An 8,105-nucleotide genomic window follows, 5' to 3' on the forward strand; every position below is an offset into this window, starting at 1 on the left:
ACCCAACCCCAATATTCACCCAAACATTAGTGTGTCCTGAACTCTAACCCTAACCCTAACCCTTACCATATGGGGCCCATTCATTCTAATGAATCTCATAGGATATAATGGAGAATGGGAAAACATCCAAAATTTTTCCCCATCAAGAGTGTACCATTCAGTGTGATATTAAAAATACATCTTATCCAACCCTAAACGCAACCCCAATATTCACCCAAACATATGTGTGTCCTGAACTCTAACCCTAACCCTAACGGTTACCATATGGGCCCATTCATTCTAATGAATCTCATAGGCTATAATGGAGAATGGAAAACATCCAAAATTTTTCCCCATCAAGTGTATACCATTCAGTGTGGTATTAAAAATACATCTTACCCAACCCTAAACCAAACCCCAATATTCACCAGAACATAAGTGTGTCCTGAACTCTAACCCTAACCCTAACCCTTACCATATGGGCCCATTCATTCTAATGAATCTCATAGGCTATAATGGAGAATGGAAAAACATCCAAAATTTTTCCCCATCAAGTGTATACCATTCAGTGTGATATTAAAAATACATCTTACCCAACCCTAAACCAAACCTCAATATTCACCAGAACATAAGTGTGTCCTGAACTCTAACCCTAACCCTAACCCTTACCATATGGGCCCATTCATTCTAATGAATCTCATAGGCTATAATGGAGAATGGAAAAACATCCAAAAATTTTCACCATCAAGTGTATACCATTCAGTGTGATATTAAAAATACATCTTACCCAACCCTAAACCAAACGCCAATATTCACCAGAACATAAGTGTGTCCTGAACTCTAACCCTAACCCTAACCCTTACCATATGGGCCCATTCATTCTAATGAATCTCATAGGCTATAATGGAGAATGGAAAAACCTCTAAAAATTTTTCCCATCAAGTGTATACCATTCAGTGTGATATTAAAAATACATCTTACCCAACCCTAAACCAGACCCCAATTTTAAACCGAACATATGTGTGTCCTGAAGTCTAACCCTAACCCTTACCATATGGGCCCATTCATTCTAATGAATCTCATAGGCTATAATGGAGAATGGAAAAACATCCAAAATTTTTCCCCATCAATAGTGTACCATTCAGTGTGATATTAAAAATACATCTTATCCAAACCTAAACCCAACCCCAATATTCACCCAAACATATGTGTGTCCTGAACTCTAACCCTAACCCTAACTGTTACCATATGGGCCCATTCATTCTAATGAATCTCATAGGCTATAATGGAGAATGGAAAAACCTCTAAAATTTTTCCCCATCAAGAGTGTACCATTCAGTGTGATATTAAAAATACATCTTATCCAACCCTAAACCCAACCCCAATATTCACCCAAACATAAGTGTGTCCTGAACTCTAACCCTAACCCTAACCCTTACCATATGGGCCCATTCATTCTAATGAATCTCATAGGCTATAATGGAGAATGGAAAAACATCCAAAATTTTTCCCCATCAAGAGTGTACCATTCAGTGTGATATTAAAAATACATCTTATCCAACCCTAAACGCAACCCCAATATTCACCCAAACATATGTGTGTCCTGAACTCTAACCCTAACCCTAACGGTTACCATATGGGCCCATTCATTCTAATGAATCTCATAGGCTATAATGGAGAATGGAAAACATCCAAAATTTTTCCCCATCAAGTGTATACCATTCAGTGTGATATTAAAAATACATCTTACCCAACCCTAAACCAAACCCCAATATTCACCAGAACATAAGTGTGTCCTGAACTCTAACCCTAACCCTAACCCTTACCATATGGGCCCATTCATTCTAATGAATCTCATAGGCTATAATGGAGAATGGAAAAACATCCAAAATTTTTCCCCATCAAGTGTATACCATTCAGTGTGATATTAAAAATACATCTTACCCAACCCTAAACCAAACCTCAATATTCACCAGAACATAAGTGTGTCCTGAACTCTAACCCTAACCCTAACCCTTACCATATGGGCCCATTCATTCTAATGAATCTCATAGGCTATAATGGAGAATGGAAAAACATCCAAAAATTTTCACCATCAAGTGTATACCATTCAGTGTGATATTAAAAATACATCTTACCCAACCCTAAACCAAACGCCAATATTCACCAGAACATAAGTGTGTCCTGAACTCTAACCCTAACCCTAACCCTTACCATATGGGCCCATTCATTCTAATGAATCTCATAGGCTATAATGGAGAATGGAAAAACCTCTAAAATTTTTTCCCATCAAGTGTATACCATTCAGTGTGATATTAAAAATACATCTTACCCAACCCTAAACCAGACCCCAATTTTAAACCGAACATATGTGTGTCCTGAAGTCTAACCCTAACCCTAACCCTTACCATATGGGCCCATTCATTCTAATGAATCTCATAGGCTATAATGGAGAATGGAAAAACATCCAAAATTTTTCCCCATCAATAGTGTACCATTCAGTGTGATATTAAAAATACATCTTATCCAAACCTAAACCCAACCCCAATATTCACCCAAACATATGTGTGTCCTGAACTCTAACCCTAACCCTAACTGTTACCATATGGGCCCATTCATTCTAATGAATCTCATAGGCTATAATGGAGAATGGAAAAACCTCTAAAATTTTTTCCCATCAAGAGTGTACCATTCAGTGTGATATTAAAAATACATGTTATCCAACCCTAAACCCCACCCCAATATTCAGCCAAACATATGTGTGTCCTGAAGTCTAACCCTAACCCTAACCCTTACCATATGGGCCCATTCATTCTAATGAATCTCATAGGCTATAATGGAGAATGGAAAAACATCCAAAATTTTTCCCCATCAAGAGTGTACCATTCAGTGTGATATTAAAAATACATCTTATCCAACCCTAAACCCAACCCCAATATTCACACAAACATAAGTGTGTCCTGAACTCTAACCCTAACCCTAACCCTTACCATATGGGCCCATTCATTCTAATGAATCTCATAGGATATAATGGAGAATGGAAAAAACATCCAAAATTTTTCCCCATCAAGAGTGTACCATTCAGTGTGATATTAAAAATACATCTTATCCAACCCTAAACCAAACCCCAATATTCACCCAAACATAAGTGTGTCCTGAACTCTAACCCTAACCCTAACCCTTACCATATGGGCCCATTCATTCTAATGAATCTCATAGGCTATAATGGAGAATGGAAAAACATCCAAAATTTTTCCCCATCAAAAGTGTACCATTCAGTGTGATATTAAAAATACATCTTATCCAACCCTAAACGCAACCCCAATATTCACCCAAACATATGTGTGTCCTGAACTCTAACCCTAACCCTAACCCTTACCATATGGGCCCATTCATTCTAATGAATCTCATAGGCTATAATGGAGAATGGAAAAACATCCAAAATTTTTCCCCATCAAGTGTATACCATTCAGTGTGATATTAAAAATACATCTTACCCAACCCTAAACCAAACCCCTATATTCACCAGAACATAAGTGTGTCCTGAACTCTAACCCTAACCCTAACCCTTACCATATGGGCCCATTCATTCTAATGAATCTCATAGGCTATAATGGAGAATGGAAAAACCTCTAAAATTTTTTCCCATCAAGAGTGTACCATTCAGTGTGATATTAAAAATACATGTTATGCAACCCTAAACCGCACCCCAATATTCACCCAAACATATGTGTGTCCTGAAGTCTAACCCTAACCCTAACCCTTACCATATGGGCCCATTCATTCTAATGAATCTCATAGGCTATAATGGAGAATGGAAAAACATCCAAAAATTTTCACCATCAAGTGTATACCATTCAGTGTGATATTAAAAATACATCTTACCCAACCCTAAACCAAACGCCAATATTCACCAGAACATAAGTGTGTCCTGAACTCTAACCCTAACCCTAACCCTTACCATATGGGCCCATTCATTCTAATGAATCTCATAGGCTATAATGGAGAATGGAAAAACCTCTAAAATTTTTTCCCATCAAGTGTATACCATTCAGTGTGATATTAAAAATACATCTTACCCAACCCTAAACCAGACCCCAATTTTAAACCGAACATATGTGTGTCCTGAAGTCTAACCCTAACCCTAACCCTTACCATATGGGCCCATTCATTCTAATGAATCTCATAGGATATAATGGAGAATGGAAAAAACATCCAAAATTTTTCCCCATCAAGAGTGTACCATTCAGTGTGATATTAAAAATACATCTTATCCAACCCTAAACCAAACCCCAATATTCACCCAAACATAAGTGTGTCCTGAACTCTAACCCTAACCCTAACCCTTACCATATGGGCCCATTCATTCTAATGAATCTCATAGGCTATAATGGAGAATGGAAAAACATCCAAAATTTTTCCCCATCAAAAGTGTACCATTCAGTGTGATATTAAAAATACATCTTATCCAACCCTAAACGCAACCCCAATATTCACCCAAACATATGTGTGTCCTGAACTCTAACCCTAACCCTAACCCTTACCATATGGGCCCATTCATTCTAATGAATCTCATAGGCTATAATGGAGAATGGAAAAACATCCAAAATTTTTCCCCATCAAGTGTATACCATTCAGTGTGATATTAAAAATACATCTTACCCAACCCTAAACCAAACCCCTATATTCACCAGAACATAAGTGTGTCCTGAACTCTAACCCTAACCCTAACCCTTACCATATGGGCCCATTCATTCTAATGAATCTCATAGGCTATAATGGAGAATGGAAAAACCTCTAAAATTTTTTCCCATCAAGAGTGTACCATTCAGTGTGATATTAAAAATACATGTTATGCAACCCTAAACCGCACCCCAATATTCACCCAAACATATGTGTGTCCTGAAGTCTAACCCTAACCCTAACCCTTACCATATGGGCCCATTCATTCTAATGAATCTCATAGGCTATAATGGAGAATGGAAAAACATCCAAAAATTTTCACCATCAAGTGTATACCATTCAGTGTGATATTAAAAATACATCTTACCCAACCCTAAACCAAACGCCAATATTCACCAGAACATAAGTGTGTCCTGAACTCTAACCCTAACCCTAACCCTTACCATATGGGCCCATTCATTCTAATGAATCTCATAGGCTATAATGGAGAATGGAAAAACCTCTAAAATTTTTTCCCATCAAGTGTATACCATTCAGTGTGATATTAAAAATACATCTTACCCAACCCTAAACCAGACCCCAATTTTAAACCGAACATATGTGTGTCCTGAAGTCTAACCCTAACCCTAACCCTTACCATATGGGCCCATTCATTCTAATGAATCTCATAGGCTATAATGGAGAATGGAAAAACATCCAAAATTTTTCCCCATCAATAGTGTACCATTCAGTGTGATATTAAAAATACATCTTATCCAAACCTAAACCCAACCCCAATATTCACCCAAACATATGTGTGTCCTGAACTCTAACCCTAACCCTAACTGTTACCATATGGGCCCATTCATTCTAATGAATCTCATAGGCTATAATGGAGAATGGAAAAACCTCTAAAATTTTTTCCCATCAAGAGTGTACCATTCAGTGTGATATTAAAAATACATGTTATCCAACCCTAAACCCCACCCCAATATTCACCCAAACATATGTGTGTCCTGAAGTCTAACCCTAACCCTAACCCTTACCATATGGGCCCATTCATTCTAATGAATCTCATAGGCTATAATGGAGAATGGAAAAACAACCAAAATTTTTCCCCATCAAGAGTGTACCATTCAGTGTGATATTAAAAATACATCTTATCCAACCCTAAACCCAACCCCAATATTCACACAAACATAAGTGTGTCCTGAACTCTAACCCTAACCCTAACCCTTACCATATGGGCCCATTCATTCTAATGAATCTCATAGGATATAATGGAGAATGGAAAAAACATCCAAAATTTTTCCCCATCAAGAGTGTACCATTCAGTGTGATATTAAAAATACATCTTATCCAACCCTAAACCAAACCCCAATATTCACCCAAACATAAGTGTGTCCTGAACTCTAACCCTAACCCTAACCCTTACCATATGGGCCCATTCATTCTAATGAATCTCATAGGCTATAATGGAGAATGGAAAAACATCCAAAATTTTTCCCCATCAAAAGTGTACCATTCAGTGTGATATTAAAAATACATCTTATCCAACCCTAAACGCAACCCCAATATTCACCCAAACATATGTGTGTCCTGAACTCTAACCCTAACCCTAACCCTTACCATATGGGCCCATTCATTCTAATGAATCTCATAGGCTATAATGGAGAATGGAAAAACATCCAAAATTTTTCCCCATCAAGTGTATACCATTCAGTGTGATATTAAAAATACGTCTTACCCAACCCTAAACCAAACCCCAATATTCACCAGAACATAAGTGTGTCCTGAACTCTAACCCTAACCCTAACCCTTACCATATGGGCCCATTCATTCTAATGAATCTCATAGGCTATAATGGAGAATGGAAAAACCTCTAAAATTTTTTCCCATCAAGAGTGTACCATTCAGTGTGATATTAAAAATACATGTTATGCAACCCTAAACCGCACCCCAATATTCACCCAAACATATGTGTGTCCTGAAGTCTAACCCTAACCCTAACCCTTACCATATGGGCCCATTCATTCTAATTAATCTCATAGGCTATAATGGAGAATGGAAAAAACATCCAAAATTTTTCCCCATCAAGAGTGTGCCATTCAGTGTGATATTAAAAATACATCTTATCCAACCCTAAACCCAACCCCAATATTCACCCAAACGTAAGTGTGTCCTGAACTCTAACCCTAACCCTAACCCTTACCATATGGGCCCATTCATTCTAATGAATCTCATAGGCTATAATGGAGAATGGAAAAACATCCAAAATTTTTCCCCATCAAGAGTGTACCATTCAGTGTGATATTAAAAATACATCTTATCCAACCCTAAACCCAACCCCAATATTCACCCAAACATAAGTGTGTCCTGAACTCTAACCCTAACCCTAACTGTTACCATATGGGCCCATTCATTCTAATGAATCTCATAGGCTATAATGGAGAATGGAAAAAAATCCAAAATTTTTCCCCATCAAGAGTGTACCATTCAGTGTGATATTAAAAATACATCTTATCCAACCCTAAACCCAACCCCAATATTCACCCAAACATAAGTGTGTCCTGAACTCTAACCCTAACCCTAACCCTTACCATATGGGCCCATTCATTCTAATGAATCTCATAGGCTATAATGGAGAATGGAAAAACATCCAAAATTTTTCCCCATCAAGTGTATACCATTCAGTGTGATATTAAAAATACATCTTACCCAACCCTAAACCAAACCCCTATATTCACCAGAACATAAGTGTGTCCTGAACTCTAACCCTAACCCTAACCCTTACCATATGGGCCCATTCATTCTAATGAATCTCATAGGCTATAATGGAGAATGGAAAAACCTCTAAAATTTTTTCCCATCAAGAGTGTACCATTCAGTGTGATATTAAAAATACATGTTATGCAACCCTAAACCGCACCCCAATATTCACCCAAACATATGTGTGTCCTGAAGTCTAACCCTAACCCTAACCCTTACCATATGGGCCCATTCATTCTAATGAATCTCATAGGCTATAATGGAGAATGGAAAAACATCCAAAAATTTTCACCATCAAGTGTATACCATTCAGTGTGATATTAAAAATACATCTTACCCAACCCTAAACCAAACGCCAATATTCACCAGAACATAAGTGTGTCCTGAACTCTAACCCTAACCCTAACCCTTACCATATGGGCCCATTCATTCTAATGAATCTCATAGGCTATAATGGAGAATGGAAAAACCTCTAAAATTTTTTCCCATCAAGTGTATACCATTCAGTGTGATATTAAAAATACATCTTACCCAACCCTAAACCAGACCCCAATTTTAAACCGAACATATGTGTGTCCTGAAGTCTAACCCTAACCCTAACCCTTACCATATGGGCCCATTCATTCTAATGAATCTCATAGGCTATAATGGAGAATGGAAAAACATCCAAAATTTTTCCCCATCAATAGTGTACC

Source organism: Heteronotia binoei, unplaced genomic scaffold, assembly GCF_032191835.1.
Source record: "Heteronotia binoei isolate CCM8104 ecotype False Entrance Well unplaced genomic scaffold, APGP_CSIRO_Hbin_v1 ptg000366l, whole genome shotgun sequence".
Lineage (NCBI taxonomy): Eukaryota > Metazoa > Chordata > Lepidosauria > Squamata > Gekkonidae > Heteronotia > Heteronotia binoei.